The sequence below is a fragment of the Cnephaeus nilssonii genome, assembly GCF_951640355.1.
Source record: "Cnephaeus nilssonii genome assembly, chromosome: 4".
NCBI classification, from domain to species: domain Eukaryota; kingdom Metazoa; phylum Chordata; class Mammalia; order Chiroptera; family Vespertilionidae; genus Cnephaeus; species Cnephaeus nilssonii.
In genome coordinates this window covers 12144697-12170167 of record NC_137075.1, presented here as the reverse complement: position 1 = coordinate 12170167, position 25471 = coordinate 12144697, and the positions used below count along the sequence as shown (strand labels likewise).

Below are 25471 nucleotides of genomic sequence, written 5' to 3'. Positions count from 1 at the left end.
ACAGAGTAGACACTCTATAAAAACTGAATAAAACAATCAACATTAGCTATTTACCTGTTTCTCTCACTCAAGGTAAGTTCCTGAGGACAGAGGCTACTGAATGTTGATCTCTGCATCCTTAGAGGTCTTCTGTATGGTGGCATTAACACCTATATTTTGTATCCAAGTTTCTAATTTGTTTTGAATTTTATTTGGGTTTATTCATGATGCCTTATTTACTAAAATGAAATGCATTTAGAAATGAAACAATTCTCTTTTCTCCCCTAGAAGCTCTAGATAGAGAGGTAAATAAAACTTTTCAATTATATTTTAGTCCTCGAAGTGATGACAACAGAGAGAAACAACCAATGTCCACTGCATGATCTCTTCCATGCGGTCCTGGCTGGGGCCTTTGTCAGTGGCCCATACTCCAGGACTTAACCAGAACAAAGCCTTTCCTCAAAAAGAGTCACCGTTTGACTGCTGTGCATATTTTATTCAGTCAGCACTGTTTCCTAGCTCTTTCACAATTATGGCATGGCATTGTTTCAAAATTCTCTCTGCCCACCAAGCTTGTGACCATGCCCAGCTGAGATTATTACAAACAACCACCTTGAGCATTCTATTGCTCATTTCAGGGCTGGCAGCCTTTCACAACTTATGAGCTCATCAATGAAAGATCTTCAGTGGGACTTTAAATCTGATGTTTGACTACTACCCACAGTGGGGCTATCTACCAGCATCCTCAATCCCAAGACATGCACATATCCCAATGAAAAAAAAAAAATGTAGATAAACACCTTTCTCAGTTTTCTCAGGGGAAAATAGTGATTTAATATTCCTCTGAGTCATTCTATTACCAGATTACTTCCAGGTGTTATAATTGGGCCTCTCAACTACAACATGTCACTTACCTAATATTAGATCAGAGTATAAATACACGAGTCACATATGATCCCTTCTTCTAATTCTCCTTACTCAAAGTAGTAAGATAAGTGATTTATTCCTCTTGACTTTACAAGATGAAATTAAGCTGACTTCTTTGCTTAATGACATCTAAAAAAAATGCTGTCAAATTAAAACGTTCTTGCTATCCCTGGTGCCCTGGTCAGTCAAAGAAAGGATCTTAGAGAGTCCTCTTCTTTTAATATATCTAGTCTAAGGCCCAGAAAGTTGAGGGTTTGCCATGGTCTCTCTCTCTCTCTCTCTCTCTCTCTCTCTCTCTCTCCCTCTCTCTCTCTCTCTCACACACACACACACACACACACACACACAGCCAAAGCTAGAAAAAGGTCTTCCTGCCTCCTCAGCCCATGTGCTTTCCATACACCACACTAAATAAGTTTCTTGCCAAGAACTCCATCCTAAACCATAGTCCTGGAGAGGCTGTTCTAATTCTCAGCTTCAACTTACTTCCTACAGATCTTGGTAGTCCAGCTACATAATCATCTGCTCAAAAATGTGAGAAAGATAAGTCTACCATCTCTAAGAATAACCTAGCAAACATCACTGGGGGTTTTTGTTATTTTTTAAAAATCTTCACCCAAGGATATTTTTCCACTGATGTTTAGAGGAAGTGGAAGGGAGGAAGGAGAGGGAGAGAGAGAGAAAAAAAAAATCTTCTGGGATCAAGACTGCAATCAAGGTATGTGCCCTTGACTGGGAATTGAAGGGTCCGAGGGCCAATGCTCTAACCCAGTAGTTCCCAATGCGTGTCACACGCCCAACAGGGGGCCAATTTGACTTTTAAGGGGAACAATTCGAAAATGAGTTATTAACAGTGAATTTTTTGCATTTCTTGTGATTCTAGGGGCCTCATATACAGTATATAAATATATAGTGACATATTTATGCATTTCAGTTCTCTATTATGTTTTGAAACTTTATTTGCTATTTTTCCTATCACTTCATATTATTATTATTTTTAACAATTTCTTAGTGATTTCTTTCTCAGTACTTCAACAATCTTTTTGTTCTTTTATCTTTCTCTTTCATAGATGCCATGTTCTTTGGAAGCTTGTTTGGACCAAGTTAATGGCCTTTAAGGCTTCCTTCAGGTGAACATGAGTTCACTTTTTGAATAATAAAAATTATATGTCACGGGGAGGGAGGGAGGGAGAGAGGATCAGGATTTCAGAGATGCTTAGGTGGGGCATGGCCAAAAAAAGGTTGGGAACCACTGCTCTAACTACTGAGCCAAACCAGCAAGGGTCAAACATCACTGTTTTCTTAAAGGTATTACCCCTAAAAACTGCTACAGTCTTTTTCCTTCCACAGTGTTTCCAAGACAAGGCTAAGTGTCCTCTAAGACCCACTTCCCTAAACAGTCCTCCAGTATATTCTGAAAAATCTGAGAAAGCCCCCATATATAAGCATCATTACTCTAGAGAAAGAACAGAGCCCAATGCCCACTTGAGAAATTCACATGATTAGGAACATTCAAGGTAAGAATAACTGTTTATCAGAGACTCAAATCAGCAGAGGACAGCTTCTTGCTGTCATTGAACAAACATTAATGATAATGTAAATTCCATGTCCTATGTTATTTGATACAGTCATTGACAGGGACATCTTAGAAAACAAGCTGACTAGTACATAACTGGTAATATTCCCCAACCCATTACCATAAAACCCATTAATCCAATAATCCCAAACACATTCTGAATCTTACACTTTGCTATAGTGAATACCAAATAAAACATTTTATATTGTAATTTCAAATTAGATTTTCTTTTTCCCTGTTCTAATAAGTAGAAAAATAGTCTGAAAGTGGGCAACAGGGAAAAGGAAAAGAGTATCTATTTTTAAAAGAGAATATGGAAATAAATCAAGTTAATAATGTGGAGTAATGTAATATGATACAAGAGTATATTTTTAATGACTTTTTTAAAGTTCATTTTAACATATATTTGGAAAACAGTGACAATTTATTGAAAGTTATGATAACCTTAGTTTTTATAATTTTTATGTCTATATTAAAATTAATGAAAGAAATATTTTATAAATAATTTCAAATTACAACTTACTAATAGTCTGAGATTAAAATCTCATATCATATAAATAAAACTAAGAAACAGATAAGTAAAACGCTATTAAATTTCTAATTTCATACTGAAAGAAAACAAAAGGTACCATCTCATTCTTAACTGCTAATTATAGATATTACAGAGATTTATGGTTTCAAAAAAACTTGAAAATATAATCACTAGCATATTTCAAAGCAAGCTATTTACCTTTAGATATACCACAGATTTAAAATATCAGTCAAGACAAAATTAAAGATAAACTTTGAATCAAATAGCAAAAAAACAACAATAAAAACAAAAAAAGAATTTAATACAAAAAGCTTAAAATAAGATCAATTAAGTAAAACCAATTAAATCAATTTTGACAATAAACATAAATGAATTAAAATATCTATTAAAAGACAAAGGTTTTCACTAGGTTAAAAAATGAATTTACGTTCCACTTTTAGGAAACATATTTAAAAGAAATGAAAAGATAAATATAACATGAAGTACAAAGATGTACAGAGATACATAAACTAATATTAATGCCTGCTAAAAAACAAAGCACCAGGCATAAATTAGAAAGTCATATCATTCTGATAAAATGTATAATCCTCAATTGAGATTTTGACAGTAAATAATATATTAACACACATACCAAACCAAAAACTGACAGAAATGTAAATAAAAATTAATAGAAGAAATCATTGATTTATATATTTAAGCCTTTCATAGAACAGATAAACAGTAATTACAGAAAAGCTGAAAAACAAAATATTTAGGTAGTTGGGAGGGACTAGGCCTGCAAGGCAGGGCAGTTGGGGGCGACCAGGCCTGCAGAGGAGGGCAGTTGGGGGGTAACCAGGCCTGCAAGGGAGGGCAGCTGGGGGGACCAGGCCTGCAGGGGAGGGCAGTTGGGGGGACCAGGCCTGCAGGGGAGGGCAGTTGGGGGGGACCAGGCCTGCAAGGGAGGGCAGTTGGGGGGAACCAGGCCAGCAGGGGAGAGCAGTTGGGGGGAACCAGGCCTGCAGGCGAGGGCAGTTGGGGGGGACCAGGCTGGTAGGGGAGGGCATTTAGGGGTGACCAGGCCAGCAAGGGAGGGCAGTTAGGGATTACCGGGCCAGCAGGGGAGGGCAGTTGGGGGCAACCAGGCCAGCAGGAGAGGGCACTTAGGGGTGACTGGGCCAGCAGGGGAGGGCACTTAGAGGCGACCAGGCTGGCAGGAGAGGGCCATTAGGGGTGACCAGGCTGGCAGGGGAGGGCAGTTAGGGGCAATCAGGCAGGCAGGGGAGCAGTTGGGCGTCGATCAGGCTAGCAGGGGAGTGTTTAGGGGGTGATCAGGCTGGCAGGCATAAGCGGATAGGGGCAATCAGGCAGGCAGGCAGGCAGGCAGGCGAGCGGTTGGGAGCAAGCAGTCCTAGATTGTGAGAGGGATCCCAGATTGGAGAGGGTGCAGGCTGGGCTGAAGGACAACCGCACCCACCCACCCCCCCCCGTGCATGAATTTCATGCACCAGGACTCTAGTTACTACATAAAGTTTAAACATAACTTGGAAATTTGAGAAACACTCTCTAAATAACTACTATATCAACATTATTCTTGGCATACAATCCTATGCTATTTTAGAAATAGTTAATTGAGAATATACACCAAAATATATTAAAAATGGCCATACAGTTCACAGAGAAAAACACAGAAGTCTTAAATGCTTTCATTTTCTATTAGGGTATAAACTTTCTGCCATAACAAAGATCCTCAGAAATGGTCAAGTAAGAAAATTTCCTTTTTCATGTCACAAAACAGTGTGGCAGGGGGAGGAGTGCTACACAAGATCATTCAGGGAGGCAGGCTGACCCTATCATCCTCCATATAGCTTCTATTTCTTTTAGGTGACAGCTATACCTGATGTAACTAACCTCCAACCAGCAGAGAAAGAAAAAAGAAATTCTAGGTCGAGTGGCTTGTTTTTAAGGAGGTAACCTTACACACACTACCATTCACCTCTCAATCACAAAGTCATATCCTTCTATAAAAGAAGCAGAGAGATGTACTGTCTAGGTCCATGGTCGGCAAACTGCGGTTCGCGAGCCACATGCAGCTCTTTGGCCCCTTGAGTGTGGCTCTTCCACAAAATACCACGGCCTGGGTGAGTCTATTTTGAAGAAGTGGCGTTAGAAGAAGTTTAAGTTTAAAAAATTTGACTCTCAAAAGAAATTTCAATCATTGTACTGTTGATATTTGGCTCTGTTGACTAGTGAGTTTGCCGACCACTGGTCTAGATGGTCATCCATGTATGTGCTCAGGTAAAATCTAGGGCTTCTATTCCTAAAAGGAAGAATAGATTCTAAGGAACATTAGGGTGTCTTCCACATATTCTTTCTAGTTAAAAAAAAAAAAAAAAAGAGAAAAGAACAATAAAAAATAAATTATATGTAATTACTTCCTTTCAGCTGGATTCTTAGTGCCAAAAACACGAACAAACATTATTTAAAATAAATTAGAAAAGTACATCAATGAATTCTAAGGATGCAAGGGCCCCATTCCAAAACATCAAATCATAGACTAGAAAGTATACTGAGAATTCATCTCTCTTTCTTTGTTTAAGGATATTTAATTCATGCATTCTGGTTTATATTGTGATTACTGATTTATCTAAATGGATTTTTCAGGTCGATTAAGTTTCAGCCTTACACAGAGGTCTTCAAACATTAGTCAGAAGTTAATCTTTTGTTAGTAAAACAACTTTCAACATTTATATAAGTTTTTAAAAAACCGTACTGAAGTTATTTTTATATTAATGAAGTATATTTTATATACAATAAAATATGTACATTTTTAGTGTGCATTACAATGAATTTTATAAACACCTATATCCATATAATTACCACCATAATCAGGACATAGAGCACATTCATCATGCCCAAATGTTCCCTGTACCGCATCCAGGCCAATCACACTCCACTCTCAGCTATAGCAACAACTTATTTGCTTATTGTCACTATAGATTAAATCTAGCTTTTCTAGCATTCCCGATATAATAACCCAGAGCACTAAACAGATTCATACTTTGTATTTTTTTTTTTTGTATTTGGATTATTTTACTCATCATAATGTTTTTGAGAGTCCTTCACGTTGTTGTGTGTATCAGTACTTTATCCCCTTTTATTGTTGAACTAGAGGCCAGGTGCACAAAATTCAGGCACGGGTTCAGAAACTAAGGCCTGGCTGGTGATTGAAGCGCAAGCGTCTGGAGTTGAAGGTCAGGTCCCAGCTGACCTCTGGGCCCTGGGAAGCACCTGGACCCCCAGGCTCCCACAGGGCCCCCTCCGCCTGAGTCATCGGGCCCCCACCTGGCTCTCTGAGTGCCTGGGAGCTGGGCAGCGGCTCCACCCCCCACCACTGCCGCTGGTCACCATCTGCAGGGCGATCAACAGGGCAATTGGGCCCCACTCGCACCCGCCTTGGCCTGTCACCACCCACTCACCAGCTCCAACCATCCTGCTGCGGTCCCGCTCTTGTCAGTGGCCATCAGGGCCGGCAGCGTCCCCACTGCCACCCGCTGCCAGTGCCACATCACCGATGCCCTCCATGTTCCATGCCGCCCCCTGGTAGTCAGCGCACGTCATAGCAAGCAGTCAAACTCCCGGTGGAACTCCCGGTCGAGAGGACAATTTGCATATTAGGCTTTTATTATATAGGATAATTTTCCATAGCATGGATACACCACAATGTGTTTATCCAGTCACTAGTTGATGGACATATAAGCTGTTTCCAGCTTGGAGCTATTATGAATAAAGCCACCATGAACATTCTTGTACAAATGTATCTGTGAACACTTTTTCATTACTCTTGGATAAATATTTAGAAGTAAAATTATTGGGTCTTATAGTAAGAATAAGAGGCCCGGTGCACAAAATTTGTGCACGGGTGAGGGGGGGCGGGGAGGGTAAGGGAAGGGGTCCCTCAGCCCGGCCTGCACCCTCTCACAATCCAGGACTGCTGACTCCTAACCACTCACCTGCCTGACTGCCTGATCACCCCTAACCACTCTGCCTGCCTGCCTGATCGCCCCTAATCACTCTACCTGCCTGCCTGATCACTCCTAACCACTCGTCCGCCTGTCTGATCACACCCTAACCACTCGCCTGCCTGCCTGATCACCCCTAACTTCCTCTGCCTCAGCCCCCGCCGCCATGGCTTCATTGGAAATGACGTCCAGAATGATGTCCGGAAGGTCGTTCAGCTTTCCAGTCTAATTCACATATTATGCTTTTATTATTATAGACTAGAGGCTCGATGCACTCTGCCCCTGCCGCCGCCACCTCCTCTGCCTCAGCCCCCGCTCACTGCGCGGTCGCCTTGGCTCTTGCAGCCCCGGCTTCGTCCGGAAGGTCGTCCGGAAGGTCGTCGGGAAGGATGTCTGGTCTAATTAGCATATTATAGATGTTTAATTTTTAACACACTGCCAAACTGTTTTCTAAAATGGTTTTATCATTTTACTTTCCCACTAGCAACATATGAAAGTTTCAATCAGTCTACATCTCACCTAATACTTGTTCCTTTTTAATTTTTAACTTTAGCTATTTCGATGATATATAGTGGTATCTCAATGTATTAACCCCCATTTTTCTGATGTCTAATAATGTTAAACCCCTTTTCCTCTGCTGCACTGGTCATTCATTATTTTCTTATGCTATTTATTTAACTGGGTTGTCTTATTAATAAGCTGTAAGAAATCTTTATATATTCTGGCCACAAGTCATTTGTCAGATACATGTGTTGAGAATATGCTGTCTCTGTTTAAGACTGTCTTTTTATATTCTTAACTGTTTTTTAAAGAATAGAAATTTTAAATTTTGATGGACTACCATTTGTCAATTTTACTTTTATGTTATGGTTCATGCTTTTTTGTGTCCTAAAAAATCTTTGCCTATCCCAAATTCATGAATGTTTTCTCCTGTGATTTTTTTTCTTAAAGTTTTATAGTTTTAGCCTTTTATAATTAGAGATATGAATCCTTTCAAGTTATTTTGTATATAGGAGAGGTAAGGGTTACGGTTAATTTTCTTTTTTCATTTGGAGGATATCCAGGCGTTCTAGTACATTTGTTGAAAAGACTATCCTTTCTACATTGAATTATTTTGGCAAGGTTGTCAAAAATCAATTGACCATCTATCTACACGTGTGGGTCTATTTCTGGATTCTCTATTCTTTATTTTTTTTAAAGAATTTTTTTATTTTATTCTTAAATAACTACATTTCCTATTCCAAATAGATGTTCACAAGTGTAGTTATCATTTGGTTTGTTGTTGTTTTAGTTATTTTTTTTATTATTATGACATTTTTATAACAAGACACAATAAGACTTTTTTTTACAATTTTATTGAACTTATTGGAGTGACATTGGTTAATAAAATTATAAAGGTTTCAGGTGTACAATTCTATAATATATCATCTGTATATTGTACTGTATTCTCCACCCCAAGTCAAGTCTCCTTCCATTACCATTTATTATCCCCTATACCCTTTTCTACCTCCCCCCACCTCCTTTCCCCTTTGGTAGTTATCATACTGTTGTCAATATCTATGAGTTTTGTTTTGTTGTGGGTTTTTTTTGTGTTTTTTTTTTGCCTATCCCTGCAACTCCTCTCCCCTCTGATAGCTGTCAGTCTGTTCTTAATTAATCTATGAGTCTGTTTCTATTTTGTTAGTTTATTTTGTTATTAGATTCCACATATGAGTGGAACCATATGTCACTTGTCTGTCTTTGACTGGCTTATTTCACTTAGCATAATGCTCTTCAGGTCCATTTCCTTTTTTATGGCCGAGTACTATTCTACTGTGTAAATGCAGCTTTTTTATCCACTCATCTACTGATGGACACTTGGGCTGTTTCCAAATCATGGCTAGTGTAAACAACACTACAATAGACTGGATAGCCTTGTGGGTGAATTTTACCAAACATTCAAAGAACTAACACCTATCCTTCTCAAACTATTCCAAAAAATCCAAGAAATGGGAAGAAACTCAAGCTCATTTTAAGAGGCCAGCATTATCCTAATCACAAAACCAGATGAACATAGACACTAAAATCCCCAAAGTGGGATTTAATCCAGGGATGCAAGGTTGGGACAATATCCACAAATCAATAAACATGATACATAACATAAACAAAATAAAAGATAAAAAGCACATGATCATATCAACAGACACAGAAAAAACATGTGATAAAATCCAGCACCCATATATAACAACAATTCTCAGCAAAGTGGAGATAGAAGTAACATACCTCAATGTAATAAAGGCCATATATGACAAACTCATAGTCAATATCATACTCAATGGGCAAAATCTATAAATGTTTCCCTTAAGGTTGGAAATAAGAAGTCTGCTTTCACCACTCTTGTTCAACACTTCTTATCTGATCAATGTCCTAGCCACAGTGATCAGATAAGAAGAAATAAAAGGCATCCAAATTGGAAAGAAAAAAAGTAAAACTGACATTATTTGAAAATGACATGAGAATGTACATAGAGAGCCCTAAAGATACCAACAAAAAACTACTGGAACTTTTAAACGAATTCAGTAAAGTAGCAGGATACAAAATAAACTTCCAGAATTAGTGGCATTTTACACACTAATAATGAATTATCAGAAAGGGAAAATAAGAAAACAATCCTATTTAAAATGGCAAGAAAAAAAAATACTTAGGAATAAATTTAACCAAGGATGTAAAAGACCTATACAGGCAGTCCTCGGGTTACGTCGGACTGTTTGTACGTCGTTTCGTGGTTACGACGCCATCTCCCATTTATTTATTAAAAAAAAAAAGTTGTCATTTTGACATATGTACATATATGCTTTTATGTTTTCTATTATTTATTTACCACAAGTAAAGGTCAGGAATTGTTATCTTTATTTTAATTTTTTTTTACTGTTCCACTTCCTTACTGCTGTGTATGTGCTCCATGTGAATGACATAGGTGCTTATGCAGGTGGGTTCCGACTTAAGGCGGAAATCACGTTATATCGTGCGGACGTAGGAACAGATCTCCGACGTAACCTGAGGACCTACTGTACTCAGAAAATTATAAGACACTGAAGAAACTGAAGAAGTCACAAACAAGTGGAAGCATGTACCATGTACATGGATAGGAAAAATTAACGTAATTAAAATGTCTGTACTACCCAAAGCAATCTATAAATTCAGTGTAATTCCTATCGAGATACCAATGGCACGTTTCACAGAACTAGAACAAATATTCCAAAAATTTATATGTAACCACAAAAGCCATAGCAATCTTGAGAAAGGAGAACAAAGTGGGAGGAATCATGCTACCTGATATTAAACTGTACTACAAGGCCAGAACAATCAAAACAGCATGGTACTAGCATAAAAACGATATATAGAGAACCCACAAATAAACCCATGCCTTTATATGAATTACTATTTGACGAAGGAGAGAAAAACATACAATGGCGTAAAGACAGTCTGTTCAATAAGTAGTGCTGGGAAAATTGGATAGACATATGAAAAAAAGAGGAACTAGACCACTTTCTTACACTATACACAAAAATAAACTCAAAATGGATTATTAAGACTTAAATGTTAGACCCAAAGCCATAAAAATCCTGGATTCTCTATTCTGTTTCATCAATATAGGTCTTCCTTAGGCCAACACTACCTTGATTACTTTAATAAGAAAGTTTTAAAATGTAAAGGAAGTCTTGAAATTAGGTAGTAAAAACCTTCTAATACTGGTCCTTTTTGTCATTTTTTTTTTTTTTTACTTTTCTAGGGCCTTTGTATTTCCATATAAATGTTAAATTTCGTTGCTAGTATGTAGATTATATAGATCAATGGAAATACATATACAATTGATTTTATGTATTTACCTTGTATCCTGAAATCTTGATAAATCCAATTACAAATGCTAATGGCTTTTTGGAGATTTATTAGCATTTTCTTTAGACATGATCATGTCTGCAAATAAAGAGTTTCCATTCTGCCTTGCCTATATGACATTTGTTACTTCTTATTGCCTATTACACTGGCTGGGACTTCCATTACAATAATAGATAGACAGAGGGAGGAGAGTTGTCATACCTGATTTGTTTCCTATCTTAGGGAAAAAGGCATTTTATCTTTTAACATTAAATGAGATTTTAGCTAAAAATTAGGTATAGATTATTTTTATCAGGTTATGTTCCTTCTGTTTCTGGTTTTGAGATTTTATCATAAATTGAATTTAGTCCAATGTTTTTTATGCAACTACTGACAGTATTATATAGTCCCTCCACTTTTTTTTCTGTTAAAGTGATAATTTATGTTAGTGGATTCTCCAATGTTAAACCAACCTTGCATCCCTAGAATAAACCCATTTTTTATATATACTGCTGGATTTTATTTGCTAATGGTTAAATTTTTCATCTATGTTCATGAAAGATATTTGTTCACAGTTTTCTTTTCTTATAATGTCTTTACCTAGTTTTGGTATTAGTGTAATGCTGGTCTCCTAAAATGAACTGAAAAGTGTTCCTTCTTCCTCTATTTTCTGAGTTATTTCTCCTTTAAATATTTGATAAAATTCATCAGTTAAAACTTGTCTTTTGTTGGATTATTTTTAACAATTTCATTCTTATTAGTTATAACTCTTTTTCAAGAACCTTTTTAGTGGATGTTTTTTTTTACTATAATCCACCTTCAATAATATTAGATCACTTCATGTAGAAGACCCCTACCATCATATACTTCCCTTTCCCCACCCCGTTCTGTGAGTTTTGTTGTCATACATTTTAATTTCACATATATTATAAACCCTACTAAATGGACACTGATATTATTTTCTGGTTTAAACAGTCAGTTACCTTTTAAAGAAAGTCAAAGAGGAAGAAACAATCTGTTTTATATTTATCCACATATGAATCATTTCTACCATTCTTTATTCCTTTGTATAATCCAAATTTCCATGTGGTATTATTTTTCCCTTTTGCTTGAAGAACTTCCTTTAATATTTCTTGTAATGTAGATCTGCTGGTCATAAGTTGTATCAGTTTTTGTCTAAAAACGTTCTTATTTCTCCCTCCTTTATTTTCTTAAGTTTTATTGGATATAAAATCCAAGGTTGACAATTCTCTTAGCACCTGAAAAATGCCATTAAATTGCATTTTGGTATGCACAGTTTCTGATGACAAGTTTGTTGCCATTCTTAACTTTATTCATTTGTATGTAATGTCTTTATTTTTCTCTACCTAATTGTAAGAGTTTTTCTTTATCACTGAATTTAAGCATTTTTCTTATAGTGTTTTGAGGTGTGTGTGTGTGTGTGTGTGTGTGTGTGTGTGTGTGTGTGTGTGTGTCTTATCTGGGGTATAACTTTCTTGGATCTGTGGGTTTATAGTTTTCTTCAAATTTGGGGAAATTTCAGCCATTATTTATTTAAATATTTTTTTCTCTTTCACCCTCCCCCCAAATCTGAGACTCAACTTACACTTATGTTAGACCCATGGCTATTAGCCTATAGGACACCAAGTTGCTGTACATCTTTTTCAATTTCTTTTCTCTCTAAGCTTTTGGTTAAATTCTTACCATGTTTTCAAGGTCACTGATCTTGTCTCCTGAAAGATCTAATCTGCACTTAATCCCATCTAGAAAAATTTTCATTTCAAGTTACTGTACTTTTTATCTCTGGATGTTCCAATTTTTTTCATTTTTATATTTTCTATTTCATTCCTCATTATGCTTATATATATGTGGACCAGATTTACAATAGTTGTTTTAATGTACTTATCTGCTAATTCTATCATCCCTGTCATTTCAGGGTCTATTTCTGTTGTCTCCTGTTATGGTATTTTTCTCCTACTTCTTTGTCTAGTAATGTTTAATTGGATGCAATTGACTGTGAACTTTATATTGCTGAGTGCTGGATTTTTTTGTATTTGTTTAAAGAGTGATGGAATTCTTCTGGAAGATAGCTACTTGTGAATTAATATGATTCTTTTGAGGCTTGGTTTTAAGCTATCTTAGGGTTTGTATAGAGGAACCTTTATTCTAGGGCTCAATCTTACACTGACTTGGTATTATTCCATTTATCAAGTTGTATTTGCCAGCTTCTTGGGGTTTCATTTTATGTATGCAAAGTTTGGTATTAAACCAGATGCTCAGGAGCACCCCTAGACCGATTCCAGGAATTCCTTCTCTTCCCAACAAACTCCTCTCCAGGAGGTGACGTTTTAAAAGAACCAGGCTCTTCTGTTCTGTCTCCTTATTACTTCCTTCCCTGCTCCATAGTGAGGGTTAGGCACTTCACTTCTAAATTCAGGTTGCTGAACTTTAATGGTCGAAAGAAGAACAGATCTCCTAAAAACCTGCTAGGTTAACCTTACTAAAAGAAGGCAAGGTTAAAAAAAAAAGGTACTTATTTTATATTCACAGGAATTAAATAAAATAAAAAACCAACCATAGATTTTGCCTCTCCAGAAGCTTATGCAAAATATATACCAGTAAATATTGAAAAATGGAATGTTTCCACATCTAACCCATAATTATTCATAAAAAGTATTTCGTTACCCCCTTTCTTAAAAATATTTGCCTTTTATTATCTTTGTTGGCAGATGCTCTGAAACCCTAAAGAGAAGCCCCCACTAAACCTTTAAATAGCTTATGCATTTTTTGAGAAAAATAATGGGGGAGGTTGAAGAGAAGTATGCAGGTGGCAGAAAGCAAATGTTTCCTCTAAGCTCTGTTGTAATAAATCAAGTTTGAGTGTATCGTTATCTAAAAGTTTTAATAATGTTAATAATAATAAACTACGTCTAGAAAATTATGCAGGCATATTATTGAAAACTGAAACATGCCAAATATATAAAGATAAAAAATATACCATCTATAAACCTATCACTCAGAGGATAACAACTGTTAATATCTGCCATATCTCCTCAGAGTTTTGCTAAGCATATACTTACATACATACATACATACATACATACACACACACACACACTTCATTTAAATTGAGATAATAGTGCAGATATCATTTTTTAAATTTCCTTTTAATTATGTTGTAAGCATAATTGCGAGTCACTGAATGTTATTTAAAAACACAATTCTTAACCAGGGACTGGACTAGTAAAATGAATTTTTAGGGGTGAAATAGGCAGGTTTAGGAAATTTTAAAAATTAAGGAGTCCATGGAAAAAACACAGTGCTACAGAGTTGCAAAAGAGTACATTTCCATAGGACAAGGGAACTGGGAGTAGCAAAAAGTACATATTTACAGAACAAAGGGAAGGAAACCTCTCATTCAAAGAAAGAGGAAAAAAAGCCCAGAGGGAATAGAACAATAAGGGAGAAGACTGAGGAAATGTCATGTGAGACTTGAACTCTGGAGTTGCTATAGTGACCAAATTAGAAGGGGATAGTGACCAATCAGAGGGGATATCAAAGCACAAAGATCTGCAGCCTTTAAAAACCTTAGGAAAAAGGGACTCAGTGGGACTCTTTCCTCCTCCCCAAGTGGGAGTCTGTGCTTGTTTCTCAAAAAATTTCCACCTTTATTATACCACCTTTTGTCTGTGGTTCCATTCTTCAACTCCACTGGAAAAAAGCCTGGGAAAACCATCCTGCCCAGGGGAACACCACGCGTTCCAGTCCAAATTTCCCGTATCACTAGGAAAAGGTAAGTGGAGCATCTTAAGTGCCCCACACATCTCTTCCTAGTCTCAGACCTGTTCCTAACAAACACAGAATATGAATGTATTGAAATTCTTGCTATTCAGAGTGGGGTCCATGGATCAACAGCATCAGCATTACCTTGGAATTTGTTAGAAATGTACCACAGATTTAATCAAAATCTACATTTTAACATGATATCCAGGTGATTCATATGTACATTATAGTTTGTAAAGCAGTGGGAATCCAGAGTTATTACATTCTCTGAAATTTGTGGTATAAGAAATCAGTTAACCAGGTTTCTTAGAATTATGAGTAAAATTAAAGGATCAAAAATAACAGGTAGTTATACAATTAAATTTGAATCCCAGCTATAACAAAACAAACTATGTAACTATGAGAAATGATGCAACCTATCCAAGATATAGTTTCCTCATCTGTTAAATCAGAATTATAATAGTATTTCCCCCACAAGGTTGCCATGAAGATTAAATGAGCTAAAATACATAATGCACTTAGAACACTTAGTGTTATTTATGTGTTTGCTATTATCATTAAGAGGAAAAACAAGTAAATAGAGGCGTTAAGTAAACCTAATATACCATTTTAAGGTATGAACTTTCAGACATCCGCTATATGTAGTTTAAAAACCTCTTTCAGCCGAAACTGGTTTGGCTCAGTGGATAGAGCGTCGGTCTGCGGACTGAAAGGTCCCAGGTTCGATTCCAGTCAAGGGCATGTACATTGGTTGCGGGCACATCCCTGGTGGGGTTGTGCAGGAGGCAGCTGGTCGATGTTTCTCTCTCATCGATGTTTCTAGCTCTCTATCCCTCTCCCTTCCTCTCTGTGGAAAATCAATAAAATATATTTAAAAACAAAACAAAACAAAAAAAAACCTCTTTCACTTCATTCCTGGTTCTCAGATCTGCTGTTAAGTAGCTGAGTTTGGCAGAGAGAAGTGTACAAGAGCCCAACACAGCCAGAGTGGCTCAGTTGGCTAGGCAATGTCCTGTGCACAGAAAGGTTGTGGGTTTAATTCCTGGTCAGGGCATGTATCTAGGTTGCAGGTGAGAATTAAAAAAAAAGACAAGTGTACTACATTTGACAACTGCTTTCCCCCTGGCTGTTGGCTTTAAAAGGATTGTGGATATGTTAGTTTTCTGCTAAAGCCAGGTGCAAAAATTATTCTCAATTGCCTAGGTACAAGACATCAAGAACCATGATAGTTATGTAATGTTTCTGTTATCTTTAGAACCAAGAAGGTATAACTGTCTATCTCACCTTCTAGGAGGATCCCTGGCTCAAGTCAAGACAGGAATATCAATACAGGAAATAATCCAAATTGTTTGTTTTGGTTAGAATAGCAGTTTTGTTTAAGTGAAATCTAAATAGTGGCCAAGAAAAAAAAGAGTCAATCTAAAAGACAGAGATAGAAATAATGGGAAAGGGGGCAGCAAAATCAGAAACCAGGGGACAACAGAGAAACAAGAAGACACTCAAGGTGAAAGCATGTTAAGGGGTTCAGGCCTTCCTTAAAAGTTGTAACAGTGTATTCATCAGGATGCTGATTCCGTACATCGTGCCAAGCATATGCTAGTTTGGGGTAGGCCCTGGTGTTGCAAGAAGCAATGACTGACTGGATGCAACTTTTATATAAGTCATCCTTTGGTACTACCAAAGGATGACTTATATAAACTACCAAAGCAATCCTGTCTAATAAAAATGTAATATGCAAACTGACCGTCACTCCAACACACAAGATGGCCGTCCCCATGTGGTCAAAGATGGCCACCCCCATGTGGACAAAAGATGGCCACCATAAGATGGCCAGCAGGGGAGGACAGTTGTGGGCAACCAGTCTGACAGGGGAGGGCAGTTGGGGGGGGGACCAGGCCAGCAGGGGAGAGCAGTTAGGGGTGACCAGGCCTGCAGGGAGGGCAGTTGGGGGCAACCAGGCTGGCAGGGGAGGGCAGTTAGGGGCAATCAGGCCAGCAGGGGAGGGCAGTTAGTGGTGACCAGGCCGGCAGGGGAGCAGTTAGGTGTCGATCAGGCTGGCAGGGGAGTGGTTAGGGGGTGATCAGGCTGGCAGGCAGAAGTAGTTAGAGGCAATCAGGCAGGCAGGCAGGCGAGTGGTTGGGAGACAGCAGTCCTGGATTGTGAGAGGGATCCCAGATTGGAGATGGTGCAGGCTGGGCTAAGGGACACCCCACCACCACCAATGCACGAATTTCATGCAATGGGCCTCTAGTCTATACTAGTAATAGAGGAATATGCAAATTGTCCGGGACGCCATCACAGTAACAGTAAAGACCGAACAGCAGGCTGCATGGGGCGACCAGGTCGGCAGGGGGAGCAGTGAGGGGCGATCAGGCCAGCGGGTGGACAGGGAGCAGTTAGGGGCAACCAGGCCGGTGGGGGAGAGCAATTGGAGGCCGGCAAGGGGGGGGGGGAAGTAGAGGGCAAACAGGCCAGCAGGGGCTCAGTTAGGGGCAATCAGGCCAGCAGGCAGAGGTGGTTAGGAGTGATCAGGCTGGCAGGGGGGGCAGTTAGGGGTGATCAGGCAGGCAGGCAGGTGAGCAGTTAGGAGCCAGTGGTCCTGGATTGTGAGAGGGATGTCCAGCAATCAGACATCCCCTGAGGGGTCCCAGATTGGAGAGGGTGCAGGCTGGGCTGAGGGGACCCCCCATGCACAAATTTCATGCACCAGGTCTCTAGTAAAATATAAAATACTTTAGTATTACAGAGACCCTGAAAACCATTCTTTAGTATATCATTAATTCCAAGTGCCACAGTTCAATGGTTACAGGAAACTTGAATTTGCATGAATAGCCTTATTCAGGTCCAACTGAAAGCATTTATAACTTTAAGTTCTTTATTACTTAAATCATTATTTTTGCCTTTCTAAGATAAGATAAGGAAATGACTATTTCACCCTCAATGAAACATCCAAACATAGTCACTACTTCTCAAAGTGCTTCTGGGTTAAAGCCAAGGATGAGGTGAAGTTTCCATTGCTAGCAAAATCTGACCAAAGGCTATTTCCAAATATCATATTCCTTACTTCTACAACTCAGGAAAATTTTGCTTAATAAATAAAATCTACTAGGGAACTTGTCTAGTATGTACATATTGCTTATTTTAGACCTGAAATCAATCAAAATAAGTTTTATATAAAAAATGAGAGAACAAAATGCCTCAAAGTAATCAATTCCTTAGATGAGGACTTGGCCAATCTGACTGGAAATCAAACTTGATATTAGCTCTTCTTTCATCTCAAATATTGGAAACTTCACCTATAAGTGCTTTATGCTTCATTGGTGAAATTGGTAAATGTTTCTAATATAAATACCGGCAGATTAATCTGAGAAGAAATTAAAAATAATTACTCTGAAAAAAATATTCTAAAAGATATCATCTCACCATTGGGAAGATCTTAGAAATCAACTGTCCCCTCTTCCACTTCAGAATAGTTTTCCTCCACCACATCCCATGAGGGGATCACCCCAATTTTTATACCCCAAAGAAAAGCAAGAAGTCACTGTCCTATGAAGCAGCCCAGCCTATTTTCATGCTGATATGACTGTTACCAATGTATTCATTATAGTGCTCATTAAACTGAGCAGAAATCTCTCTCTGTCACTTCTCTCCACTGATCTAGCTATGTCTTTCTATAGCACTAAATATTCAGACCCTCTTACACTTGAAACCAATTCACATGAGAGAAACTTGGAATAATAAAACCATAACATTTATAGCATGACCTCTCCTACTAGGGTCTCTGTGCTAAAAAGCTTTGCATATGTACTTTTTTTCTCTTTAAATCTACCTCCACTTGTTAAAAGGCTAGAGGCTGAACTGTTTAGAATGATGGTGTAGAGTAGGGGAGTAGGAGCGATTTATGTGATTCCAAATGGACTTGGAGAATTTAAAGAAAAGCAAGAAGGCAATTGTGGCTAGAACAGTGAGTAAGACAGAATGGTAGGATGTAAGTGAGCAAGCAGAGCATGTAGGGTCTGGTAAAACATGGTGAGACTTGGGGTTTTATACTGATGTGATGGATAGCCACTAAAGGGTTCTGAACAGGGCAATGACAGCAACTGCTTAACATTAAAAAAAAACACAAAAAATACCCCCACACAAAACACTTTTGTTCCTACATGGAAAACTGATTGGAGAGGTTCAGGGAGGAGATAAGGAGAGCCAGTTATTACTATCATCTAGGAACGTATAATGGTGATTATAAGTTACTAGAGGCCCAGTGCATGAAATTCTTGCACTTGGGGGAGAGGAGGGCATCCCTCAGCCTGGCCTGCACCCTCTCACAGTCTGGGAGCCCTTAGGGGATGTCCAGCAGTCAGACATCCTTAGCACTGCCGTGGAGGTGGGAGAGGCTCCAGCCACCGCTGCTGTGCTCACCTGCCATAAGCCTGGATTCTGGCTGAGCGCTCCCCCTGTGGGAGCACACTGATCACCAGGGGTCAGCTCCTGCGTTGAGCGTCTGCCCCCTGGTGGTCAGTGTGCATCATGGTGACCTGACCGGTCATTTGGCTGTTCAGTCAATTTGCATATTAGCCTTTGATTATATAGGATATTCAAGTAGTAGTAGCGGGGTGGCAGCAGTAAAGGGGGATTTTGGACATATTTTGAAAAAAGGACAATTAAGCCTTACTGATGGGCTGGATGTAGATTAAGAAGAAAAAAGTCAAAGATCTAGCTTTTGGCCTGAGCAACTGGGTGGACCATTTACCGAGATGAAGGAAGAGGAGGCAGAAACAGGATTTGGGAGGGGATTTCAAGAGTTCTATTCCAAACATGCTAAGTTTGAAATGTTTATTAGACTTTCAAAAGGAGATGTTGGCTAGGCAGACATAGATATGAGCCTTGAATACATGGGAGAGATCAAGGCAAAGAAATAAGTTTGGGAGGACAGGTGGCATTTAAAGCAAAGGATCACATGAGATCACATAGAGAATAAATGTAGAAGGTGGCCAAGGACTGGGCCCTGAAGAATGCCAACTTTTGGGAAACATGAAAAAGAGGAAATAGAAAGGGAAATTTTATATGTATCTTATGTTTTCAAGTATAAGAGGGACTAGAGATTTAGAACTACAGAAAGGCATAGATAGATGGGGAAGTTACAGAGATTTCTGTTCAGCGTAATAAGCACTATAATGAATAAGTTGACAACTTATCCTTACTCAAAAAGCAGTTGAAATTATTTTATATCTACACATTATAAAGTCCATAGCCAGTCATCATAATCTTCAAAAACCACCTTTCAAAGTCATGTGCCTATTCTATTTCTGACTCCTGCCTATTGACTGAGTCTGGATAGCTGCATTTTATGTGTCAGCTGCTCAATTGTTCCATCCCTAAACTCTGGCATGTGTCCTAACTTCTGGATCCAAGTACTCACCCCAACTAACAATTTCTAGTGGCTCAACACTGTGACCAGGAGACACATTGAGATCATATTCTCCAGAGCTGCCAAAAGTTCTTGGCATATGATCAATGAAGCACACAGTAAGTGAGTATTCAGCAATTAGTCAGGTGACAAAGAACAACTAACATATTAGGGAACTGTAGAATGAGCCAGATCAAGGTTGAAATAGAGAAATGGAGATTGTACTCCAGACTAGTTAACCCATGGGAAAATTTAATCTCAGTTACCCAATGTGATCAGACATCCTTTTATCCAGAAGAACCAAAGTATCTGAAGTTTACCAGGCGTTCAAGGATTCAGAATTTCCTGGAAGCTGTTAACATTATGAACCAAACTGTAGGTACAGCCACCAGGGGCACTTGTTCTTTCTGCCCCATACCCTCAGGGTTGGCCTGAAGACATCTGTTAGTCTCTCAGCCTCATCTATACAGGGAATTCTAAACTATCTCATAGGTATTTGTGAAGATTAAATGAGATCATCCTATATAATAAAAGCCCAGTGAACATAACGGCGGAACAACCGGAACGACCGCTCGACCCGTCGCTATAAGGTACATTGACCATCTCTTGGTCCCTCCCTCTAGCCTGCAGGCTCTGATCACAGCATGGCGAACGGGGAACCACGGGGAACCGGGTGGGTGGTGGGGGGGCGGGACTGGGGACTGGTGAGTGGGTGGAATGGCCAACCTCTTGGTCCCTCCCCCCAGCCCACAGGCTCCAATTGCAGCATGCCAAATGGGAATAACGGGGAACTGAGTGGGTGGCTGCAGGGCGAACTGGGGGCTGGCAAGCGGGCAGAAGATGGCCCTGATCATAGGCTAGGCCTAGGGACCCTACCTGTGCACAATTTCGTGCACTGGGCCTCTAGTCTATATATATACAAGCCTAATATGCTAAGTGTCTGACTGATAGGTTGACTGTTTAGTTGACCACTTGACCAGTCGCTATGACATGCATTGACCACGAGGGGACAGATGCTCCAACTGGTAGGTTAGCTTGCTACTGGGGTCCGGCCGATGGGGACTGGGTGAGACGGGCCGGACATGCCCTAGAGCCCTCGTGCGGTTCCTCCCTGGCTGGCCAACCTCCCGTGGTCCTTCCCTGGCCAGTCGACCCCCATTGTCCCAAACAGGACTGGGAAAGACGGCTCGATCAGTCGTGATCTCCGGCCAGGCCGAGGAACCCCACCCATGCACGAATTTGTGCACCAGGCCTCTAGTTGTAAATAAAGTGCCTGGTACATAGAAAGTGCTCAACACATTTTAGCTATTCTCATTTATACTTTAGATTATCACAAAGTGACAGTCAGCTGAATAATAAAGCACGTCTCTAAAAGCAACACTTTTAACGCTCTTCTAGCATAGAAGAATGATAAAAAGTGTGTTGTTTTTTTTTAGTTGTATAAACTGGTATATAATCAATAACATTTAAACTCTCCTGAAAAAAAACCTCTCCTCCATTTTTCTAAACTTCTTTACCAAGGTTGGCACAGTTATGTTACACAACTAAGAAGTAAAGGTGTGAATTCTATTAACATGAGATTGATAACAACAATTCTGAATAAATATCAAGCAAAAACAGAACTTTCCAAGCCTAACAATTATTCTGTAAGAGTCATTCAGGACCAGGTCTCTTGTTGTAAATGTCTATATCCTTTAAGTATAGTGTATTTCTATTTCCCTGTATGAAAGTTAAGTTTAACTAAAATCATTAAAGTTGGCAATAGAAGCAGGAAACCATTTATAAGGAAAGCATGGCTATTTTACTTTTATTAATGAAAAGTTATATAATAGTTTCAGAGTTCCCTTCTTATACTCTTTTAATATTTATAGAAATTTAAAAGAGTTATACTACTAGAGTTCATTTTGGAAACTGATCATTTCTATTATCTGATAGGAATAAATTATTTTAGTGCAATTATGGAAATGGTTATTTAAGAGTTATACTCATCTTTATTCATTATCTTTAACAACAACAGGTCATCTGTATCTAGTACTTGATCTACAAGCTCAAATAAGTGTGACTGAACCAAACTACACTAAGAGAGTCTCAACTCCAAACCACTGAGTCACATCACTAGTCCTTTTGTCACTAACAGTACATTAAAAAAAAGAAAAGAAAACAGTGTTCTGGAAACCATTTAAAGGACCTGCTTGTGATAACAGAAAGTGCTGTACTAAACTACTGAAGAACACACAAGTACCTGGAAGGACTCAGACCAAAGTTGTAGCCAAGTACAGGGATGTGTTCATGAGCACCCATACCACTGTCCAAAAAATAAAGTCCTACACCTCTTATGAAATCTATGGTTGCATATTTCCCTATATCTCTATTCATTAAATTTGGATTTTTAAAAAGATAATAATTTTGATTTTTCAAACTACTACATAGAAAAGTCACTTATAATTTCAAATCAATAAACCTTGATATTTTTCTGCTTTAATTAAATTTTTGTTTTGGAATAATTTTAGATTTACAGAAAAGGTGCAAAAATATTATAAAGAACTTATATACCCTTCACCCAGTTTCACCTACAGTTAACATCTTACATAACCATGGCTTTGTCAAAACTAAGAAACTAACATTGATACATTACTATTAACTAAGCTACAGCCTTTATTTGGATTTTCTTCACGGATATATTTTATCAGTTCTAAGATCCAATCCATGGTACCACACTGTATTTAATGACATGTTTTCAGTGTTTTACGTTTTAGAACATGCTAAACTTGTGTGTCTTATTAACAATATCCTAATTATAATTATTATAAAAATACAGACTTGCCCTAACCAGTTTGGCTTGGTGAATAGAGCACTGGCCTGTGGACTGAAGGGTCCCAGGTTCAATTCCGGTCGGTCAAGGGCATGTACTTTGGTTGCGAGCACATCCCCAGTAGGAGGTGGGCAGGAGGCAGCTGATCAATGGTTCTCTCCCATCGATGTTTCTAACTCTCTATCCCTCTCCCTTGTTCTCTGTAAAAAATCAATAAAATATATTTAAAAATGCAGCTCCTTGGAAAATATGATTTATTGTATGATAGGGAAATGTTACACTATGACTAACGTAAACATGACATTTCTATTAATGTTTCATTGAGAAGAAAAAAGGTAAATCTCTAAAGATATGCTCCATTGTTCACTTTGTCAGGAAACTGTTAGATCAAATTACTTTCAGAAATACTTCTTCAAAAAATGCTTGTCACTTACCTATCTCTCAAGGCTCCAGTAAAAAGTCATAAGATATGTGGTAAATTCTTTTAATTAATCCTGTAATAAAATATAAAGTATTATTATAATCATATTCAAATAATCAATTTTTATCAAATATATGTAAAACTACTTTCCTTTCATTCCAAAATTTCATTTTTAATTACTATATAATCTTTTTATTAAGATAACAAAAGAACTAATTTAATGGAGAATAATTCCATATATGAATTATATGTCTTTAAAAACAAAGGCATGCTATCAAGATACCCCAATGGCATAGTTCATAGAATTAGAACAAATATTCCAAAAATTTGTATGGAACAACAAAAGACCCCACATTGCTACAGCAATCTTGAAAAAAAAAAGAACAAAGTGGGAGGAATTTCCCTGTCTTACATCAACCTTATATCAAACTATACTATAAGGCCATAGTAATCAAAACATCATGGCACTGGCATAAAAACAGACATATAGGTCAATGAAAAGAATGGACAGCCCAGGAATAAACCCACACCTTTATAGAGAATTAATACTTGACAAAGAAGGTAAAAACACAATGGGGTAAAGGCAGTCTATTCAATAAATGGTGCTAGGAACGCTAGACAGTTACATGCAAAAAAAAAAAAAAAAGAAAAAAGAAATTGAACCACCTTCTTACACCATCCACAAGAATAAACTCAAAATGAATGAAAGACTTCAATGTTAGTCTTAATTGGTTTGGATCAGTGGATAGAGTGTCGGCCTGTGGACTAAATGGTCCTGGGCTCAATTCTGGTCAAGGGCACATGCCTGGGTTGTGGGCTTGATCCCTAGTAGGAGGTAAGCAGGAGACAGACAATCAATGATTCTCTCTCATCATTGATGTTTCTCTCGCTCCTTCTCCTATCCTCTCTGAAATCAATAAAAATACATATTAAAAAAATAAAAAATAAATAAAGACTTCAATGTTAGACTTGAAACCATAAAACTTCTAGAAGAAAACATAGGCAGTAAAATTTCAGACATTCCTCAGAGTGATATTTTTTCTGATATATCTACTTGGACAAGAGAAACAAAAAAATAAATAAATAAATGAGATTACATAAAACTAAAAAGCTTTTGCACAGCGAAACCATCATCAAAATGAAAAGACAAGCCACTCAATGGAAGAACATATTTGCTGATACATTGGATAAGATGTTACTATTCAACATTTACAAATCTACACTAAGAAAAGAGAAACATGCAAATTGATCATACCTCCGCTATGCCCACAAGCCAATCAGGAGTGAGTATGCAAATTAACCCAACCAAGATGGCTGCAGCCACGGAGCGAGCAGGAGGCTTGGGTTTCCCCAGCGATGGAGGAAGTCAAGCTTCCTGGCCGGCCCTGGCCTCCGCACAAGGCTACAAAGTTGCAGAATAAGAAAATGGTGGCAGAATAGACAGACGTGTTCTGAGACTTGTCCCGGAGCAGAAAGAAGGAGCAGCTGAGGGTCGCACAGGGAGTGTTTGTTGGCAAGCTAAGGGAGAGCTAAACTCCAGGAGAAGGTGGGGGACTGCTGGACGGGGTTCCCCTGACCGGGCAGCCCCCACTGCGGCTGCAGCTGAATCCCCTACCAGAGCTAAGGGCTCGGAAGAGGAAACCTCGCCATCTTGAAATGGAAAATGGATCTTATCGGAAGCCTGAAAATCCACAACTGCAGCAACCACTGAACAGCTGGGAGCCCCAGAACACCAGTCCCCAATTGGCGCAAACACGCGGATTCAAAGAAGCTCTTCACTCCACCACGGAAAGGTCAGATTTCGCCAGGGATAAGGAGAGAGAGAACTACATAACCAGACATCCTGAGAAGAGAGACCATGGGGAGACAAAGAAACAGCCCGCATATGAAAGAAAAGCAGACATCACCAGAAAAGGAAGTAAACGAAATAGAGGCAAGCAACCTATCAGACAAAGAATTCAGAGAAATGGTCATAAGGTGGCTGAAAAGAATGGATGACAAATTCAACAATATGAGTAAGAACCAAGAGGAAATGAAGAAGAACCAAGAAGAAATGAAAAATGACATCACTGCTGTAAAGAACTCAATAGAAAGCATCAAGAGTAAACTAGAAGAAGCAGAGTACCGCATCAGTGAGCAAGAAGACAAGATGGGGAAAACTAACCAAGTAGAGCA

General features: G+C 38.6%; 1 protein-coding gene across 4 annotated transcripts in view; it reads right to left on the bottom strand.

Annotated features, from left to right (window-relative positions):
- Positions 1 to 25471, bottom strand: part of ZNF438 (zinc finger protein 438) — a 190963-nt gene that overhangs the window by 126930 nt on the left and 38562 nt on the right. For all 4 annotated transcript variants that reach the window (XM_079768609.1, XM_079768608.1, XM_079768611.1 and 1 more), the window contains exon 2: positions 23310 to 23369. The gene's annotated coding sequence lies outside the window, so the exon portion shown is untranslated. The remainder of the gene's footprint in view (positions 1 to 23309; positions 23370 to 25471) is intronic.